The 21,178-nt window shown below is 64.2% G+C and overlaps 1 long non-coding RNA gene across 10 annotated transcripts in view; it reads left to right on the plus strand.

Moving 5' to 3' along the window:
- Positions 1–21,178, plus strand: part of LOC116152181 (uncharacterized) — a 123,525-nt gene that overhangs the window by 12,226 nt on the left and 90,121 nt on the right. For 7 of the 10 annotated variants that reach the window (XR_010379367.1, XR_010379368.1, XR_010379369.1 and 4 more), the window contains exons 3-5: positions 4,649–4,728; positions 10,579–10,658; positions 16,503–16,582. This is a non-coding gene — a long non-coding RNA (uncharacterized LOC116152181). Of the gene's footprint in view, positions 1–3,063; positions 3,310–4,648; positions 4,729–9,084; positions 9,240–10,578; positions 10,659–15,009; positions 15,165–16,502; positions 16,583–21,178 lie in introns of those variants that run through there. The other 3 variants (XR_010379366.1, XR_010379372.1, XR_010379373.1) reach the window with 3 other exon arrangements.

A 21,178-nucleotide genomic window follows, 5' to 3' on the forward strand; every position in this document is an offset into this window, starting at 1 on the left:
GTCGGGAACAAGGGCCCGGCCCGTGCCCCGGGAAATCAAGAGCTCCGCCAGCGAAGGGGCAGGAGGTGTGACCCGAGGCCTTAGAAGCTCCAGAGACGGGCACCGGGGGAAGGCGCTCGGCCCCCGTCCCGTCCCCCCACACACACCCCCCCCCCCGGCCCCCCTCCGCCGGTGCCTGGCTTGTAGGGTAGAGGAAGTGGAGGCTCCGGGACTCTGGCGGCCGCCATGTCTGGGCGGGACTAGAGGAAGCTGCTCGGTTGGAGCCCAGGCCAGGCCAGGGGCCGCCCTGGGCTGCCCCGGGGCCGCGGGCTTTTGGCCGCGTGCGTGCCCCTTCCCCTGGGAGTAAGAGCAGGTCCGGCCTGGGCAGGCCCAGGGCCCCCGAAGCCTCTCTGGGCCGCGTTGAGCCCAGCCAGAGTTGTGCTGCCATTGGCAGCAGTGGCGGAGTCCGGCCCAGTGCCGCTTTTCTGTCCAGCTCGGGGATGACGTGGGGAGCCTGGCTACCCAGTGCCAAGGGGGCCCGAGGCCCAGCGAGGGCTCGCAGTCGGAGTCCAGAGGGGAACGGCGCTCTCAGGACCAAGGAGACACTGCAGAAGGAGCCCTTCTCCTGAGCCAAGAATTTCTGCCATTTCCCGGGGTGTCCAGGATTCTGGCACAGGCCTGTCGTGTCCTGTCCCCAGGGCTCCCGGACCCACCTCCTCGAGAGGACAGCACAGGAGAGGAGCCGGGCCGAGCGGACCCCTGGGCCATGCCTTTGCAGACTTCGGCTTTGTCCCGAAGAGGCCCCGAGCCTCACTTCAGCGATGAGAAGGAAGGGCCCTGGCTTCCATTCAGCCCTGGCTCTCCAGGTCTTGACCCTGTGGCCCTGTGCTTGCGGCCGCAGCCCAGCGGGGAAATCAAGAAGAGGTCTCAAGACGCTGCGTAAGGCCCACCTCTGTTGGACTGAGCGAAAGGCGCGCGCGCGCGCGCGCGCCCTCCCCCCCCCCACCTCCCCTATCACCACCCCTCATCCAGCTTGTCTCCCAAGTGCATACTCCGGGCACACGACCGTTCCTTCTAGACCCTGACTGTCCCCACGGGCCTCTTCTGGAGCAAGCCCTGCGGTGGCTCGTTCCTGCGCTTTGCCCAGCTCTTAACCTGCCTGGGGGTCAGCAGGCTTGCGGGGCCGGGGGTGGCTGTAGCGGTGGTGCTGGTGGTTTGGTGGTAACGTACCGGGCGAGGCTTCGAACTCCAGGAACAAGTCTCCAGGCTGGACCCCTCCCTCCACACATTCCACTTGGCTTTCACCCCTCTTGGAAGGTTGCTGACACCCGCCCCCTGCCCCTTCTTTCACACTTGGGAGCCGGCCGAAACTCTGCCAACAGGCGGTCTCACGTGGGCAGAGCCCTTCCTTGGGGCCAGGGCCTGGCCTCCCTGATCTGACTGGTTCCCTGGCCCCAGGTGGTCTCAGTGTGCCCCCCTGGCTAGGGTCAGCGGCTGCCCCTGCGAACCTTGGGCCCCGTGGGAAAAATCTCCGGCGTCCCCCCAAACAAGAGGACCCGGGTCGTCCACGACGAGGGAGGCCCCCCGAGGACCAAGGCGTCCCCTGGCTGCAGCGTGCCCGTGCCCGTGCCCGTGCCCGAGCCCGAGCCCGAGCCCGAGCCCGAGATAGAAGGCGGAAAACTTTGGCCCTCGATCCCCTCCCTGCGGACGGTGATGTCCATCTCAGCGTGCTGATGTTGGCCCAGTTGTATCCCGTCCCGAGTGGGTCTGGATACCCAGTGTGATACGGGACAGGAAGGGCCTCATGGGGTCCTGTGGGGCATGGCACCCAGACCCTCTGTGGCGGGCGCAAAAGTAAACGAAACACACGCCGAACCGGAAGTGGAGCTGGAACTCGGGATGTGCGGCCCGCCTACGTTGCGCTTCCTTGTCTGGCTCCGGGACCAGACACTAATCGGGAAATTCTCCGTCCTGTCTGCAGAATGCTGCCCCTGACAGGGTGGCCGCCTCCTCCCCCTTTCCCCTCTGTCCACGTTGCTGGGCCCGGGGCCTCCGACGGGGCAGCGGCAACGGGTCCTGGGTTCCCCCGGGATCCCACCGGCGGACCTGGGTCCCGCAAGGAGGGCAGAGTTTCGGGGGCCGGACGCCCTGGATGGGGTAGCTTCAGCTCCTGGTTCCGGAACATGGCGGCTGCCGAGGCCACGCCCCCAAGGCTGGGAAGCCCGGCCGGCCTGACAGCCAGGGGCTCCCGGGTGGGCGAGCTCGGCTCCCACCACCTCCTTTCGCTCCCGCACCTTACTCTGGCGGTGTTCCGGAGTTGGCCGCCCCCACCCCCACCCCCACCGGGAATCCTCTGAGTGAACCAGACCCACCCTTCGTCCCATCACAGGCCCTTGCCCACGGTATCCACAGGCAGGGTTTGGAGGCCGTGCTCAAAAAGCTTCCGCTTGATGGCACTGTTGCTCCAGAAATGCCAACCACCCTTGCGAGCGTGGCCTCTCCCTCCGCCCTTTGTGGATCAAAAAAGGCCCAGGGAGGCCCAAGAGCCATCCAGGCCCTGCAAGTGGGGTTGGCTCTACTGGTCTACTGGGGTGTTGCGCGGAGGTGGTGTCTCTCTCCCCTTCGGGGCTTCTCGTGGGCAGAAGGCCGGTACATGTGCGGACAGCCAAAGGGATGCGTGTGTATCCGTGGCTCCATCTCCGCTTCGCTCTAGTCCACACTTCCTGGCGACCGGGGACCCTGTTTATGTCTGCGCACTTGGGGACCGGTACCCATACGGGTCTTCTCAGGCAGAAGCCTAGCTCTCTCAGGACACTGATTCAGAGCTCGAGGTGGCACGGGGACCCGCATGTCCCCTCTTGTTGCGTGGTTGTCTCTCTCCTGCTCTCCTCCAGCTACCTCAACGGGCCTAAGGGCTCCGGAGCAGGCCCAAGAGGGGCTAGGCCACGGGGACAGCGGGAGGAACTGACAGGGACCCGGGGAGCTGGGGTGGATTGTTCCTGCTCACCTCCAGGGGGGCTCGGGAAGTCACTCTGCCAGCGAGTGCCCTCGGGAGGTTGTGGTGGTAGGGGTCCTGGGCAGTGGAGGGGGGGAGGGTGGGGGAGGATGTGCGCGTATGCGTGCGGGTTTGAAGTCCATGGGACAGGTGCAGAGCTCAGTGTCTCCATCCACACAGATACAGGACCTTGGTGAGGGCCATTAGTTCAGCGGACCCTTCTGGGAAGCTCTCCACGGGAGTGTGTTCCGTACTCTACCCTCAAACCCCGGACTCGTTCGCACCTATGTACTTACGTATTTACGTACGTAAGGGTGCGCGTGTGTCGTAAGGAGGTACGTGTACCAGGGACACACGTGCACTTGCGTATGTGTGCGTATGCGTGTATATTCACATAGACCGTTCCTTCTCTCGTACTTTTCCCCTGTGAGTGCGTTGGAGGTGCCACCGTGGAGGGAGATGTATTATCCCAGTCAAGGCAGAAGCCCTCACCGGTGCACCGTGGCGGCTCCTCACTTGTGCCTCCGCCTTGCGACCCCCTCCCTGCAGTGGGAAAGACGTGGGATTGTTGTGTGCGCGCGCTCGCGGGCTTGAATGCAGGTGAAAGCAAGCCGACGCACAGAGGGCCGTGTCCATCTCGCCTGCTCTGGGACCCCACCGGGCTGACGTAGCAATGTAGGCTCTTTTGCGTTCGTTGGCTCTCAGCGTTGTAGGTCCCCTGGCCTTGGTGTGTCTGTGCAGAGTCAGGTCCTGTCCTGCTAGATCCTCTCCTTTTCTTTTGCGACCACCAGCCAGGGTAGAGTGCCCTTGTCTCAGCTGGGGCGGGGTGCGGGATGCTGGGGGGAATGGCGGGGAGCAGGGAGGAGCCTGCCTTGTTTCACCTGTCCCTTGTCTTTGGACACTAGGGCCCTCTCTTCTTTCTGCCTCCCTTCCTCCCTGTCATCGATGGAGGCGCCGCGCGCCGAGGCGTGCAGAGTCGTAGTTACCCAGGCGCCAGGTGTGCGTGGTGGCGTCACCGGGGTTCGTTTTCCGGGCTCGGCGTCCACCCGGAGCAAAGCTGTGGGGTAGCCGAGCCCGGAAAACTCGCACCGCCCCCCCTCCGACTCCCCCCCCCCCCCCCCCCCGGTCCCAGGACACAAGGCCTCGTCCCCGGGAAGTCAGTGCAGTGGAGCTGTGTGCGGCCAGGGATGGGAGAGCTTGGTGACTGCTTACCAGCCCGTCATAGGAGCTGCCTGTCAGTGGAGGGTCTGCCTTTCCAGTTGCGGTGGAGGGCGCGGGCTTGCCAAGTTACCCATCGCTATCCCGCCACAGTCCCTCGGGTCCAGAGCCGAGGAGGAGAGCTCTGCGGCTATAAACGCTAAGGTGATGGCTGTGGTTCCCACGGAAGACAGATTGGTGGTGGGGGGAGGTATGATCCAGGTTTGACCCGACACGGTCCTTCCTGTAAGAGCTCCTTCCGTCCGACACCCGCGCAATTTCCAAAGGACGAGTGCGGTTGATTTTTCACACCCTGCTTTCCTCGGAAGTTTTGCTGGTCCCGGGGAGCTGGTACGAATAGTCACCGAAGACACTGTCGAGGTTGCCTGGGCCGGGGCTGCACGCGGCCCGTTGTTAACCAGCAGCGTGGCGGTCCCTCACTGAGTGAAGGGCGTTGGGCTCTCTCTCTCGTTGCAGAGGAGGCAGAGCGCGGAAGGAAAGGTGGAGAAGGGACATCATCGGGGACGTCGGTCCATCTCTAGGCGCTGGTGTTCTGGGTGAGTGAGTGCTTTCTGTTCCCTTCCTTCTCCTCTTCCAAAAGAGTTTATTTCATCATGGGAAAGAGGCAGTGATTCTGGTATGTCGGCAAGCCTCGAGGAGGAGAGACTCCCAAGGTAGGTTCCCGGCAGCGGGGGGACACTGGTGTACTAGGCCGGAGTTTTCCGCCGTGGCAGAGAAAGGCTCTCGAGGCAGGTCGTGATTGTGGAGTGGGAAGGAAGAGATGCTTGGACGAGCATGTGGATCATCCGTGTACATGCGGGCGATCGGCACGTGGAAACTGAGGTCAGTGTCCTGCAGGACCGGGGAGAGTGGAGAGGAATTGGGCCCGAGCCAGGGCCTGGGGCGTGTGCACCTGCGACCGGGACCCAGATTGGCCTCCAGCTTCTGTGGAGCTTAACTGCCAGCGACGTGATCATTCGGCCGCCCACCTCACCCACGAGAAGCCGCGGTCTCAGCCCCAAGGGGGCACAGGCGGTTGGTGACCCTTTGAGGAGATCCAGGCCTGTTAGGCCTTTGGCCTTTTGTGCTGTGAGGGCAGGAGCCCCGTATGCCTGTTCCTCCCCTCGCCTCCTGAGCACCCTTGGGCCCAGCTCGCTCCACCCTGGCACTCGCCCAGGCCGGGAAGGCCATGGGAGGGCGCTCTTGCTGGATTATTGAGAGGTTGCGCCGGCTGGACGTTTGGGAAGGGGGATGCGGACGAGACTGGGTGACCCGTGAGATTGTGTCTCGCCAGGCACGGGCCGGATGTGACTCGAACTCTGTGCCCACACTCAGTGTGTTTCCCAAGGTCTTCGGCTTGGGAACCGATTGCTAAAGATACAGCTGCAGGTCCACTGCTGGGTGCCTCGATGGGGGAGTCCTCGCTTTTTTGTGGTGAAGGCAGCTTGAGAGGACCCCTCAGAGACCAGGCCACTCAGGGTGGCGTACAAGGGTTTGAGGCGCCCGCCCGTCCCCCGTCCCCCGTCCCCCGTCCCGCCAAAGTGGCCAAGATGTTGAGGCACCTTGCTTTTCGCCTGCCAGGTTGGAGCCTGCTTGGCATTTCTTTTTTTCGTCAGCGAAGGGCGGAGGGAGAGGACTGGGGAGAGGCAGGTTGCTGTTTCTGGTGCGATGCTGCCATCAAGAGGAACAGGTCCGCCAGTCGCCAGCCTCGCGGACCCTGTGCTGTCCCTTCCTGGGGAGGAGTGGCAGGGGCGTACAGTCGGGAACAAGGGCCCGGCCCGTGCCCCGGGAAATCAAGAGCTCCGCCAGCGAAGGGGCAGGAGGTGTGACCCGAGGCCTTAGAAGCTCCAGAGACGGGCACCGGGGGAAGGCGCTCGGCCCCCGTCCCGTCCCCCCACACACACCCCCCCCCCCCGGCCCCCCTCCGCCGGTGCCTGGCTTGTAGGGTAGAGGAAGTGGAGGCTCCGGGACTCTGGCGGCCGCCATGTCTGGGCGGGACTAGAGGAAGCTGCTCGGTTGGAGCCCAGGCCAGGCCAGGGGCCGCCCTGGGCTGCCCCGGGGCCGCGGGCTTTTGGCCGCGTGCGTGCCCCTTCCCCTGGGAGTAAGAGCAGGTCCGGCCTGGGCAGGCCCAGGGCCCCCGAAGCCTCTCTGGGCCGCGTTGAGCCCAGCCAGAGTTGTGCTGCCATTGGCAGCAGTGGCGGAGTCCGGCCCAGTGCCGCTTTTCTGTCCAGCTCGGGGATGACGTGGGGAGCCTGGCTACCCAGTGCCAAGGGGGCCCGAGGCCCAGCGAGGGCTCGCAGTCGGAGTCCAGAGGGGAACGGCGCTCTCAGGACCAAGGAGACACTGCAGAAGGAGCCCTTCTCCTGAGCCAAGAATTTCTGCCATTTCCCGGGGTGTCCAGGATTCTGGCACAGGCCTGTCGTGTCCTGTCCCCAGGGCTCCCGGACCCACCTCCTCGAGAGGACAGCACAGGAGAGGAGCCGGGCCGAGCGGACCCCTGGGCCATGCCTTTGCAGACTTCGGCTTTGTCCCGAAGAGGCCCCGAGCCTCACTTCAGCGATGAGAAGGAAGGGCCCTGGCTTCCATTCAGCCCTGGCTCTCCAGGTCTTGACCCTGTGGCCCTGTGCTTGCGGCCGCAGCCCAGCGGGGAAATCAAGAAGAGGTCTCAAGACGCTGCGTAAGGCCCACCTCTGTTGGACTGAGCGAAAGGCGCGCGCGCGCGCGCGCCCCTCCCCCCCCCCCACCTCCCCTATCACCACCCCTCATCCAGCTTGTCTCCCAAGTGCATACTCCGGGCACACGACCGTTCCTTCTAGACCCTGACTGTCCCCACGGGCCTCTTCTGGAGCAAGCCCTGCGGTGGCTCGTTCCTGCGCTTTGCCCAGCTCTTAACCTGCCTGGGGGTCAGCAGGCTTGCGGGGCCGGGGGTGGCTGTAGCGGTGGTGCTGGTGGTTTGGTGGTAACGTACCGGGCGAGGCTTCGAACTCCAGGAACAAGTCTCCAGGCTGGACCCCTCCCTCCACACATTCCACTTGGCTTTCACCCCTCTTGGAAGGTTGCTGACACCCGCCCCCTGCCCCTTCTTTCACACTTGGGAGCCGGCCGAAACTCTGCCAACAGGCGGTCTCACGTGGGCAGAGCCCTTCCTTGGGGCCAGGGCCTGGCCTCCCTGATCTGACTGGTTCCCTGGCCCCAGGTGGTCTCAGTGTGCCCCCCTGGCTAGGGTCAGCGGCTGCCCCTGCGAACCTTGGGCCCCGTGGGAAAAATCTCCGGCGTCCCCCCAAACAAGAGGACCCGGGTCGTCCACGACGAGGGAGGCCCCCCGAGGACCAAGGCGTCCCCTGGCTGCAGCGTGCCCGTGCCCGTGCCCGTGCCCGAGCCCGAGCCCGAGCCCGAGCCCGAGATAGAAGGCGGAAAACTTTGGCCCTCGATCCCCTCCCTGCGGACGGTGATGTCCATCTCAGCGTGCTGATGTTGGCCCAGTTGTATCCCGTCCCGAGTGGGTCTGGATACCCAGTGTGATACGGGACAGGAAGGGCCTCATGGGGTCCTGTGGGGCATGGCACCCAGACCCTCTGTGGCGGGCGCAAAAGTAAACGAAACACACGCCGAACCGGAAGTGGAGCTGGAACTCGGGATGTGCGGCCCGCCTACGTTGCGCTTCCTTGTCTGGCTCCGGGACCAGACACTAATCGGGAAATTCTCCGTCCTGTCTGCAGAATGCTGCCCCTGACAGGGTGGCCGCCTCCTCCCCCTTTCCCCTCTGTCCACGTTGCTGGGCCCGGGGCCTCCGACGGGGCAGCGGCAACGGGTCCTGGGTTCCCCCGGGATCCCACCGGCGGACCTGGGTCCCGCAAGGAGGGCAGAGTTTCGGGGGCCGGACGCCCTGGATGGGGTAGCTTCAGCTCCTGGTTCCGGAACATGGCGGCTGCCGAGGCCACGCCCCCAAGGCTGGGAAGCCCGGCCGGCCTGACAGCCAGGGGCTCCCGGGTGGGCGAGCTCGGCTCCCACCACCTCCTTTCGCTCCCGCACCTTACTCTGGCGGTGTTCCGGAGTTGGCCGCCCCCACCCCCACCCCCACCGGGAATCCTCTGAGTGAACCAGACCCACCCTTCGTCCCATCACAGGCCCTTGCCCACGGTATCCACAGGCAGGGTTTGGAGGCCGTGCTCAAAAAGCTTCCGCTTGATGGCACTGTTGCTCCAGAAATGCCAACCACCCTTGCGAGCGTGGCCTCTCCCTCCGCCCTTTGTGGATCAAAAAAGGCCCAGGGAGGCCCAAGAGCCATCCAGGCCCTGCAAGTGGGGTTGGCTCTACTGGTCTACTGGGGTGTTGCGCGGAGGTGGTGTCTCTCTCCCCTTCGGGGCTTCTCGTGGGCAGAAGGCCGGTACATGTGCGGACAGCCAAAGGGATGCGTGTGTATCCGTGGCTCCATCTCCGCTTCGCTCTAGTCCACACTTCCTGGCGACCGGGGACCCTGTTTATGTCTGCGCACTTGGGGACCGGTACCCATACGGGTCTTCTCAGGCAGAAGCCTAGCTCTCTCAGGACACTGATTCAGAGCTCGAGGTGGCACGGGGACCCGCATGTCCCCTCTTGTTGCGTGGTTGTCTCTCTCCTGCTCTCCTCCAGCTACCTCAACGGGCCTAAGGGCTCCGGAGCAGGCCCAAGAGGGGCTAGGCCACGGGGACAGCGGGAGGAACTGACAGGGACCCGGGGAGCTGGGGTGGATTGTTCCTGCTCACCTCCAGGGGGGCTCGGGAAGTCACTCTGCCAGCGAGTGCCCTCGGGAGGTTGTGGTGGTAGGGGTCCTGGGCAGTGGAGGGGGGGAGGGTGGGGGAGGATGTGCGCGTATGCGTGCGGGTTTGAAGTCCATGGGACAGGTGCAGAGCTCAGTGTCTCCATCCACACAGATACAGGACCTTGGTGAGGGCCATTAGTTCAGCGGACCCTTCTGGGAAGCTCTCCACGGGAGTGTGTTCCGTACTCTACCCTCAAACCCCGGACTCGTTCGCACCTATGTACTTACGTATTTACGTACGTAAGGGTGCGCGTGTGTCGTAAGGAGGTACGTGTACCAGGGACACACGTGCACTTGCGTATGTGTGCGTATGCGTGTATATTCACATAGACCGTTCCTTCTCTCGTACTTTTCCCCTGTGAGTGCGTTGGAGGTGCCACCGTGGAGGGAGATGTATTATCCCAGTCAAGGCAGAAGCCCTCACCGGTGCACCGTGGCGGCTCCTCACTTGTGCCTCCGCCTTGCGACCCCCTCCCTGCAGTGGGAAAGACGTGGGATTGTTGTGTGCGCGCGCTCGCGGGCTTGAATGCAGGTGAAAGCAAGCCGACGCACAGAGGGCCGTGTCCATCTCGCCTGCTCTGGGACCCCACCGGGCTGACGTAGCAATGTAGGCTCTTTTGCGTTCGTTGGCTCTCAGCGTTGTAGGTCCCCTGGCCTTGGTGTGTCTGTGCAGAGTCAGGTCCTGTCCTGCTAGATCCTCTCCTTTTCTTTTGCGACCACCAGCCAGGGTAGAGTGCCCTTGTCTCAGCTGGGGCGGGGTGCGGGATGCTGGGGGGAATGGCGGGGAGCAGGGAGGAGCCTGCCTTGTTTCACCTGTCCCTTGTCTTTGGACACTAGGGCCCTCTCTTCTTTCTGCCTCCCTTCCTCCCTGTCATCGATGGAGGCGCCGCGCGCCGAGGCGTGCAGAGTCGTAGTTACCCAGGCGCCAGGTGTGCGTGGTGGCGTCACCGGGGTTCGTTTTCCGGGCTCGGCGTCCACCCGGAGCAAAGCTGTGGGGTAGCCGAGCCCGGAAAACTCGCACCGCCCCCCCTCCGACTCCCCCCCCCCCCCCCCCCCGGTCCCAGGACACAAGGCCTCGTCCCCGGGAAGTCAGTGCAGTGGAGCTGTGTGCGGCCAGGGATGGGAGAGCTTGGTGACTGCTTACCAGCCCGTCATAGGAGCTGCCTGTCAGTGGAGGGTCTGCCTTTCCAGTTGCGGTGGAGGGCGCGGGCTTGCCAAGTTACCCATCGCTATCCCGCCACAGTCCCTCGGGTCCAGAGCCGAGGAGGAGAGCTCTGCGGCTATAAACGCTAAGGTGATGGCTGTGGTTCCCACGGAAGACAGATTGGTGGTGGGGGGAGGTATGATCCAGGTTTGACCCGACACGGTCCTTCCTGTAAGAGCTCCTTCCGTCCGACACCCGCGCAATTTCCAAAGGACGAGTGCGGTTGATTTTTCACACCCTGCTTTCCTCGGAAGTTTTGCTGGTCCCGGGGAGCTGGTACGAATAGTCACCGAAGACACTGTCGAGGTTGCCTGGGCCGGGGCTGCACGCGGCCCGTTGTTAACCAGCAGCGTGGCGGTCCCTCACTGAGTGAAGGGCGTTGGGCTCTCTCTCTCGTTGCAGAGGAGGCAGAGCGCGGAAGGAAAGGTGGAGAAGGGACATCATCGGGGACGTCGGTCCATCTCTAGGCGCTGGTGTTCTGGGTGAGTGAGTGCTTTCTGTTCCCTTCCTTCTCCTCTTCCAAAAGAGTTTATTTCATCATGGGAAAGAGGCAGTGATTCTGGTATGTCGGCAAGCCTCGAGGAGGAGAGACTCCCAAGGTAGGTTCCCGGCAGCGGGGGGACACTGGTGTACTAGGCCGGAGTTTTCCGCCGTGGCAGAGAAAGGCTCTCGAGGCAGGTCGTGATTGTGGAGTGGGAAGGAAGAGATGCTTGGACGAGCATGTGGATCATCCGTGTACATGCGGGCGATCGGCACGTGGAAACTGAGGTCAGTGTCCTGCAGGACCGGGGAGAGTGGAGAGGAATTGGGCCCGAGCCAGGGCCTGGGGCGTGTGCACCTGCGACCGGGACCCAGATTGGCCTCCAGCTTCTGTGGAGCTTAACTGCCAGCGACGTGATCATTCGGCCGCCCACCTCACCCACGAGAAGCCGCGGTCTCAGCCCCAAGGGGGCACAGGCGGTTGGTGACCCTTTGAGGAGATCCAGGCCTGTTAGGCCTTTGGCCTTTTGTGCTGTGAGGGCAGGAGCCCCGTATGCCTGTTCCTCCCCTCGCCTCCTGAGCACCCTTGGGCCCAGCTCGCTCCACCCTGGCACTCGCCCAGGCCGGGAAGGCCATGGGAGGGCGCTCTTGCTGGATTATTGAGAGGTTGCGCCGGCTGGACGTTTGGGAAGGGGGATGCGGACGAGACTGGGTGACCCGTGAGATTGTGTCTCGCCAGGCACGGGCCGGATGTGACTCGAACTCTGTGCCCACACTCAGTGTGTTTCCCAAGGTCTTCGGCTTGGGAACCGATTGCTAAAGATACAGCTGCAGGTCCACTGCTGGGTGCCTCGATGGGGGAGTCCTCGCTTTTTTGTGGTGAAGGCAGCTTGAGAGGACCCCTCAGAGACCAGGCCACTCAGGGTGGCGTACAAGGGTTTGAGGCGCCCGCCCGTCCCCCGTCCCCCGTCCCCCGTCCCGCCAAAGTGGCCAAGATGTTGAGGCACCTTGCTTTTCGCCTGCCAGGTTGGAGCCTGCTTGGCATTTCTTTTTTTCGTCAGCGAAGGGCGGAGGGAGAGGACTGGGGAGAGGCAGGTTGCTGTTTCTGGTGCGATGCTGCCATCAAGAGGAACAGGTCCGCCAGTCGCCAGCCTCGCGGACCCTGTGCTGTCCCTTCCTGGGGAGGAGTGGCAGGGGCGTACAGTCGGGAACAAGGGCCCGGCCCGTGCCCCGGGAAATCAAGAGCTCCGCCAGCGAAGGGGCAGGAGGTGTGACCCGAGGCCTTAGAAGCTCCAGAGACGGGCACCGGGGGAAGGCGCTCGGCCCCCGTCCCGTCCCCCCACACACACCCCCCCCCGGCCCCCCTCCGCCGGTGCCTGGCTTGTAGGGTAGAGGAAGTGGAGGCTCCGGGACTCTGGCGGCCGCCATGTCTGGGCGGGACTAGAGGAAGCTGCTCGGTTGGAGCCCAGGCCAGGCCAGGGGCCGCCCTGGGCTGCCCCGGGGCCGCGGGCTTTTGGCCGCGTGCGTGCCCCTTCCCCTGGGAGTAAGAGCAGGTCCGGCCTGGGCAGGCCCAGGGCCCCCGAAGCCTCTCTGGGCCGCGTTGAGCCCAGCCAGAGTTGTGCTGCCATTGGCAGCAGTGGCGGAGTCCGGCCCAGTGCCGCTTTTCTGTCCAGCTCGGGGATGACGTGGGGAGCCTGGCTACCCAGTGCCAAGGGGGCCCGAGGCCCAGCGAGGGCTCGCAGTCGGAGTCCAGAGGGGAACGGCGCTCTCAGGACCAAGGAGACACTGCAGAAGGAGCCCTTCTCCTGAGCCAAGAATTTCTGCCATTTCCCGGGGTGTCCAGGATTCTGGCACAGGCCTGTCGTGTCCTGTCCCCAGGGCTCCCGGACCCACCTCCTCGAGAGGACAGCACAGGAGAGGAGCCGGGCCGAGCGGACCCCTGGGCCATGCCTTTGCAGACTTCGGCTTTGTCCCGAAGAGGCCCCGAGCCTCACTTCAGCGATGAGAAGGAAGGGCCCTGGCTTCCATTCAGCCCTGGCTCTCCAGGTCTTGACCCTGTGGCCCTGTGCTTGCGGCCGCAGCCCAGCGGGGAAATCAAGAAGAGGTCTCAAGACGCTGCCTAAGGCCCACCTCTGTTGGACTGAGCGAAAGGCGCGCGCGCTGCGCGCGCGCGCCCCCCCCCCCCCCCACCTCCCCTATCACCACCCCTCATCCAGCTTGTCTCCCAAGTGCATACTCCGGGCACACGACCGTTCCTTCTAGACCCTGACTGTCCCCACGGGCCTCTTCTGGAGCAAGCCCTGCGGTGGCTCGTTCCTGCGCTTTGCCCAGCTCTTAACCTGCCTGGGGGTCAGCAGGCTTGCGGGGCCGGGGGTGGCTGTAGCGGTGGTGCTGGTGGTTTGGTGGTAACGTACCGGGCGAGGCTTCGAACTCCAGGAACAAGTCTCCAGGCTGGACCCCTCCCTCCACACATTCCACTTGGCTTTCACCCCTCTTGGAAGGTTGCTGACACCCGCCCCCTGCCCCTTCTTTCACACTTGGGAGCCGGCCGAAACTCTGCCAACAGGCGGTCTCACGTGGGCAGAGCCCTTCCTTGGGGCCAGGGCCTGGCCTCCCTGATCTGACTGGTTCCCTGGCCCCAGGTGGTCTCAGTGTGCCCCCCTGGCTAGGGTCAGCGGCTGCCCCTGCGAACCTTGGGCCCCGTGGGAAAAATCTCCGGCGTCCCCCCAAACAAGAGGACCCGGGTCGTCCACGACGAGGGAGGCCCCCCGAGGACCAAGGCGTCCCCTGGCTGCAGCGTGCCCGTGCCCGTGCCCGAGCCCGAGCCCGAGCCCGAGCCCGAGATAGAAGGCGGAAAACTTTGGCCCTCGATCCCCTCCCTGCGGACGGTGATGTCCATCTCAGCGTGCTGATGTTGGCCCAGTTGTATCCCGTCCCGAGTGGGTCTGGATACCCAGTGTGATACGGGACAGGAAGGGCCTCATGGGGTCCTGTGGGGCATGGCACCCAGACCCTCTGTGGCGGGCGCAAAAGTAAACGAAACACACGCCGAACCGGAAGTGGAGCTGGAACTCGGGATGTGCGGCCCGCCTACGTTGCGCTTCCTTGTCTGGCTCCGGGACCAGACACTAATCGGGAAATTCTCCGTCCTGTCTGCAGAATGCTGCCCCTGACAGGGTGGCCGCCTCCTCCCCCTTTCCCCTCTGTCCACGTTGCTGGGCCCGGGGCCTCCGACGGGGCAGCGGCAACGGGTCCTGGGTTCCCCCGGGATCCCACCGGCGGACCTGGGTCCCGCAAGGAGGGCAGAGTTTCGGGGGCCGGACGCCCTGGATGGGGTAGCTTCAGCTCCTGGTTCCGGAACATGGCGGCTGCCGAGGCCACGCCCCCAAGGCTGGGAAGCCCGGCCGGCCTGACAGCCAGGGGCTCCCGGGTGGGCGAGCTCGGCTCCCACCACCTCCTTTCGCTCCCGCACCTTACTCTGGCGGTGTTCCGGAGTTGGCCGCCCCCACCCCCACCCCCACCGGGAATCCTCTGAGTGAACCAGACCCACCCTTCGTCCCATCACAGGCCCTTGCCCACGGTATCCACAGGCAGGGTTTGGAGGCCGTGCTCAAAAAGCTTCCGCTTGATGGCACTGTTGCTCCAGAAATGCCAACCACCCTTGCGAGCGTGGCCTCTCCCTCCGCCCTTTGTGGATCAAAAAAGGCCCAGGGAGGCCCAAGAGCCATCCAGGCCCTGCAAGTGGGGTTGGCTCTACTGGTCTACTGGGGTGTTGCGCGGAGGTGGTGTCTCTCTCCCCTTCGGGGCTTCTCGTGGGCAGAAGGCCGGTACATGTGCGGACAGCCAAAGGGATGCGTGTGTATCCGTGGCTCCATCTCCGCTTCGCTCTAGTCCACACTTCCTGGCGACCGGGGACCCTGTTTATGTCTGCGCACTTGGGGACCGGTACCCATACGGGTCTTCTCAGGCAGAAGCCTAGCTCTCTCAGGACACTGATTCAGAGCTCGAGGTGGCACGGGGACCCGCATGTCCCCTCTTGTTGCGTGGTTGTCTCTCTCCTGCTCTCCTCCAGCTACCTCAACGGGCCTAAGGGCTCCGGAGCAGGCCCAAGAGGGGCTAGGCCACGGGGACAGCGGGAGGAACTGACAGGGACCCGGGGAGCTGGGGTGGATTGTTCCTGCTCACCTCCAGGGGGGCTCGGGAAGTCACTCTGCCAGCGAGTGCCCTCGGGAGGTTGTGGTGGTAGGGGTCCTGGGCAGTGGAGGGGGGGAGGGTGGGGGAGGATGTGCGCGTATGCGTGCGGGTTTGAAGTCCATGGGACAGGTGCAGAGCTCAGTGTCTCCATCCACACAGATACAGGACCTTGGTGAGGGCCATTAGTTCAGCGGACCCTTCTGGGAAGCTCTCCACGGGAGTGTGTTCCGTACTCTACCCTCAAACCCCGGACTCGTTCGCACCTATGTACTTACGTATTTACGTACGTAAGGGTGCGCGTGTGTCGTAAGGAGGTACGTGTACCAGGGACACACGTGCACTTGCGTATGTGTGCGTATGCGTGTATATTCACATAGACCGTTCCTTCTCTCGTACTTTTCCCCTGTGAGTGCGTTGGAGGTGCCACCGTGGAGGGAGATGTATTATCCCAGTCAAGGCAGAAGCCCTCACCGGTGCACCGTGGCGGCTCCTCACTTGTGCCTCCGCCTTGCGACCCCCTCCCTGCAGTGGGAAAGACGTGGGATTGTTGTGTGCGCGCGCTCGCGGGCTTGAATGCAGGTGAAAGCAAGCCGACGCACAGAGGGCCGTGTCCATCTCGCCTGCTCTGGGACCCCACCGGGCTGACGTAGCAATGTAGGCTCTTTTGCGTTCGTTGGCTCTCAGCGTTGTAGGTCCCCTGGCCTTGGTGTGTCTGTGCAGAGTCAGGTCCTGTCCTGCTAGATCCTCTCCTTTTCTTTTGCGACCACCAGCCAGGGTAGAGTGCCCTTGTCTCAGCTGGGGCGGGGTGCGGGATGCTGGGGGGAATGGCGGGGAGCAGGGAGGAGCCTGCCTTGTTTCACCTGTCCCTTGTCTTTGGACACTAGGGCCCTCTCTTCTTTCTGCCTCCCTTCCTCCCTGTCATCGATGGAGGCGCCGCGCGCCGAGGCGTGCAGAGTCGTAGTTACCCAGGCGCCAGGTGTGCGTGGTGGCGTCACCGGGGTTCGTTTTCCGGGCTCGGCGTCCACCCGGAGCAAAGCTGTGGGGTAGCCGAGCCCGGAAAACTCGCACCGCCCCCCCTCCGACTCCCCCCCCCCCCCCCCCCGGTCCCAGGACACAAGGCCTCGTCCCCGGGAAGTCAGTGCAGTGGAGCTGTGTGCGGCCAGGGATGGGAGAGCTTGGTGACTGCTTACCAGCCCGTCATAGGAGCTGCCTGTCAGTGGAGGGTCTGCCTTTCCAGTTGCGGTGGAGGGCGCGGGCTTGCCAAGTTACCCATCGCTATCCCGCCACAGTCCCTCGGGTCCAGAGCCGAGGAGGAGAGCTCTGCGGCTATAAACGCTAAGGTGATGGCTGTGGTTCCCACGGAAGACAGATTGGTGGTGGGGGGAGGTATGATCCAGGTTTGACCCGACACGGTCCTTCCTGTAAGAGCTCCTTCCGTCCGACACCCGCGCAATTTCCAAAGGACGAGTGCGGTTGATTTTTCACACCCTGCTTTCCTCGGAAGTTTTGCTGGTCCCGGGGAGCTGGTACGAATAGTCACCGAAGACACTGTCGAGGTTGCCTGGGCCGGGGCTGCACGCGGCCCGTTGTTAACCAGCAGCGTGGCGGTCCCTCACTGAGTGAAGGGCGTTGGGCTCTCTCTCTCGTTGCAGAGGAGGCAGAGCGCGGAAGGAAAGGTGGAGAAGGGACATCATCGGGGACGTCGGTCCATCTCTAGGCGCTGGTGTTCTGGGTGAGTGAGTGCTTTCTGTTCCCTTCCTTCTCCTCTTCCAAAAGAGTTTATTTCATCATGGGAAAGAGGCAGTGATTCTGGTATGTCGGCAAGCCTCGAGGAGGAGAGACTCCCAAGGTAGGTTCCCGGCAGCGGGGGGACACTGGTGTACTAGGCCGGAGTTTTCCGCCGTGGCAGAGAAAGGCTCTCGAGGCAGGTCGTGATTGTGGAGTGGGAAGGAAGAGATGCTTGGACGAGCATGTGGATCATCCGTGTACATGCGGGCGATCGGCACGTGGAAACTGAGGTCAGTGTCCTGCAGGACCGGGGAGAGTGGAGAGGAATTGGGCCCGAGCCAGGGCCTGGGGCGTGTGCACCTGCGACCGGGACCCAGATTGGCCTCCAGCTTCTGTGGAGCTTAACTGCCAGCGACGTGATCATTCGGCCGCCCACCTCACCCACGAGAAGCCGCGGTCTCAGCCCCAAGGGGGCACAGGCGGTTGGTGACCCTTTGAGGAGATCCAGGCCTGTTAGGCCTTTGGCCTTTTGTGCTGTGAGGGCAGGAGCCCCGTATGCCTGTTCCTCCCCTCGCCTCCTGAGCACCCTTGGGCCCAGCTCGCTCCACCCTGGCACTCGCCCAGGCCGGGAAGGCCATGGGAGGGCGCTCTTGCTGGATTATTGAGAGGTTGCGCCGGCTGGACGTTTGGGAAGGGGGATGCGGACGAGACTGGGTGACCCGTGAGATTGTGTCTCGCCAGGCACGGGCCGGATGTGACTCGAACTCTGTGCCCACACTCAGTGTGTTTCCCAAGGTCTTCGGCTTGGGAACCGATTGCTAAAGATACAGCTGCAGGTCCACTGCTGGGTGCCTCGATGGGGGAGTCCTCGCTTTTTTGTGGTGAAGGCAGCTTGAGAGGACCCCTCAGAGACCAGGCCACTCAGGGTGGCGTACAAGGGTTTGAGGCGCCCGCCCGTCCCCCGTCCCCCGTCCCCCGTCCCGCCAAAGTGGCCAAGATGTTGAGGCACCTTGCTTTTCGCCTGCCAGGTTGGAGCCTGCTTGGCATTTCTTTTTTTCGTCAGCGAAGGGCGGAGGGAGAGGACTGGGGAGAGGCAGGTTGCTGTTTCTGGTGCGATGCTGCCATCAAGAGGAACAGGTCCGCCAGTCGCCAGCCTCGCGGACCCTGTGCTGTCCCTTCCTGGGGAGGAGTGGCAGGGGCGTACAGTCGGGAACAAGGGCCCGGCCCGTGCCCCGGGAAATCAAGAGCTCCGCCAGCGAAGGGGCAGGAGGTGTGACCCGAGGCCTTAGAAGCTCCAGAGACGGGCACCGGGGGAAGGCGCTCGGCCCCCGTCCCGTCCCCCCACACACACCCCCCCCCCCGGCCCCCCTCCGCCGGTGCCTGGCTTGTAGGGTAGAGGAAGTGGAGGCTCCGGGACTCTGGCGGCCGCCATGTCTGGGCGGGACTAGAGGAAGCTGCTCGGTTGGAGCCCAGGCCAGGCCAGGGGCCGCCCTGGGCTGCCCCGGGGCCGCGGGCTTTTGGCCGCGTGCGTGCCCCTTCCCCTGGGAGTAAGAGCAGGTCCGGCCTGGGCAGGCCCAGGGCCCCCGAAGCCTCTCTGGGCCGCGTTGAGCCCAGCCAGAGTTGTGCTGCCATTGGCAGCAGTGGCGGAGTCCGGCCCAGTGCCGCTTTTCTGTCCAGCTCGGGGATGACGTGGGGAGCCTGGCTACCCAGTGCCAAGGGGGCCCGAGGCCCAGCGAGGGCTCGCAGTCGGAGTCCAGAGGGGAACGGCGCTCTCAGGACCAAGGAGACACTGCAGAAGGAGCCCTTCTCCTGAGCCAAGAATTTCTGCCATTTCCCGGGGTGTCCAGGATTCTGGCACAGGCCTGTCGTGTCCTGTCCCCAGGGCTCCCGGACCCACCTCCTCGAGAGGACAGCACAGGAGAGGAGCCGGGCCGAGCGGACCCCTGGGCCATGCCTTTGCAGACTTCGGCTTTGTCCCGAAGAGGCCCCGAGCCTCACTTCAGCGATGAGAAGGAAGGGCCCTGGCTTCCATTCAGCCCTGGCTCTCCAGGTCTTGACCCTGTGGCCCTGTGCTTGCGGCCGCAGCCCAGCGGGGAAATCAAGAAGAGGTCTCAAGACGCTGCCTAAGGCCCACCTCTGTTGGACTGAGCGAAAGGCGCGGCGCGCGCGCGCGCCCCCCCCCCCCCACCTCCCCTATCACCACCCCTCATCCAGCTTGTCTCCCAAGTGCATACTCCGGGCACACGACCGTTCCTTCTAGACCCTGACTGTCCCCACGGGCCTCTTCTGGAGCAAGCCCTGCGGTGGCTCGTTCCTGCGCTTTGCCCAGCTCTTAACCTGCCTGGGGGTCAGCAGGCTTGCGGGGCCGGGGGTGGCTGTAGCGGTGGTGCTGGTGGTTTGGTGGTAACGTACCGGGCGAGGCTTCGAACTCCAGGAACAAGTCTCCAGGCTGGACCCCTCCCTCCACACATTCCACTTGGCTTTCACCCCTCTTGGAAGGTTGCTGACACCCGCCCCCTGCCCCTTCTTTCACACTTGGGAGCCGGCCGAAACTCTGCCAACAGGCGGTCTCACGTGGGCAGAGCCCTTCCTTGGGGCCAGGGCCTGGCCTCCCTGATCTGACTGGTTCCCTGGCCCCAGGTGGTCTCAGTGTGCCCCCCTGGCTAGGGTCAGCGGCTGCCCCTGCGAACCTTGGGCCCCGTGGGAAAAATCTCCGGCGTCCCCCCAAACAAGAGGACCCGGGTCGTCCACGACGAGGGAGGCCCCCCGAGGACCAAGGCGTCCCCTGGCTGCAGCGTGCCCGTGCCCGTGCCCGAGCCCGAGCCCGAGCCCGAGCCCGAGATAGAAGGCGGAAAACTTTGGCCCTCGATCCCCTCCCTGCGGACGGTGATGTCCATCTCAGCGTGCTGATGTTGGCCCAGTTGTATCCCGTCCCGAGTGGGTCTGGATACCCAGTGTGATACGGGACAGGAAGGGCCTCATGGGGTCCTGTGGGGCATGGCACCCAGACCCTCTGTGGCGGGCGCAAAAGTAAACGAAACACACGCCGAACCGGAAGTGGAGCTGGAACTCGGGATGTGCGGCCCGCCTACGTTGCGCTTCCTTGTCTGGCTCCGGGACCAGACACTAATCGGGAAATTCTCCGTCCTGTCTGCAGAATGCTGCCCCTGACAGGGTGGCCGCCTCCTCCCCCTTTCCCCTCTGTCCACGTTGCTGGGCCCGGGGCCTCCGACGGGGCAGCGGCAACGGGTCCTGGGTTCCCCCGGGATCCCACCGGCGGACCTGGGTCCCGCAAGGAGGGCAGAGTTTCGGGGGCCGGACGCCCTGGATGGGGTAGCTTCAGCTCCTGGTTCCGGAACATGGCGGCTGCCGAGGCCACGCCCCCAAGGCTGGGAAGCCCGGCCGGCCTGACAGCCAGGGGCTCCCGGGTGGGCGAGCTCGGCTCCCACCACCTCCTTTCGCTCCCGCACCTTACTCTGGCGGTGTTCCGGAGTTGGCCGCCCCCACCCCCACCCCCACCGGGAATCCTCTGAGTGAACCAGACCCACCCTTCGTCCCATCACAGGCCCTTGCCCACGGTATCCACAGGCAGGGTTTGGAGGCCGTGCTCAAAAAGCTTCCGCTTGATGGCACTGTTGCTCCAGAAATGCCAACCACCCTTGCGAGCGTGGCCTCTCCCTCCGCCCTTTGTGGATCAAAAAAGGCCCAGGGAGGCCCAAGAGCCATCCAGGCCCTGCAAGTGGGGTTGGCTCTACTGGTCTACTGGGGTGTTGCGCGGAGGTGGTGTCTCTCTCCCCTTCGGGGCTTCTCGTGGGCAGAAGGCCGGTACATGTGCGGACAGCCAAAGGGATGCGTGTGTATCCGTGGCTCCATCTCCGCTTCGCTCTAGTCCACACTTCCTGGCGACCGGGGACCCTGTTTATGTCTGCGCACTTGGGGACCGGTACCCATACGGGTCTTCTCAGGCAGAAGCCTAGCTCTCTCAGGACACTGATTCAGAGCTCGAGGTGGCACGGGGACCCGCATGTCCCCTCTTGTTGCGTGGTTGTCTCTCTCCTGCTCTCCTCCAGCTACCTCAACGGGCCTAAGGGCTCCGGAGCAGGCCCAAGAGGGGCTAGGCCACGGGGACAGCGGGAGGAACTGACAGGGACCCGGGGAGCTGGGGTGGATTGTTCCTGCTCACCTCCAGGGGGGCTCGGGAAGTCACTCTGCCAGCGAGTGCCCTCGGGAGGTTGTGGTGGTAGGGGTCCTGGGCAGTGGAGGGGGGGAGGGTGGGGGAGGATGTGCGCGTATGCGTGCGGGTTTGAAGTCCATGGGACAGGTGCAGAGCTCAGTGTCTCCATCCACACAGATACAGGACCTTGGTGAGGGCCATTAGTTCAGCGGACCCTTCTGGGAAGCTCTCCACGGGAGTGTGTTCCGTACTCTACCCTCAAACCCCGGACTCGTTCGCACCTATGTACTTACGTATTTACGTACGTAAGGGTGCGCGTGTGTCGTAAGGAGGTACGTGTACCAGGGACACACGTGCACTTGCGTATGTGTGCGTATGCGTGTATATTCACATAGACCGTTCCTTCTCTCGTACTTTTCCCCTGTG

Source organism: Camelus dromedarius, chromosome X (genome assembly GCF_036321535.1).
Source record: "Camelus dromedarius isolate mCamDro1 chromosome X, mCamDro1.pat, whole genome shotgun sequence".
NCBI lineage: Eukaryota > Metazoa > Chordata > Mammalia > Artiodactyla > Camelidae > Camelus > Camelus dromedarius.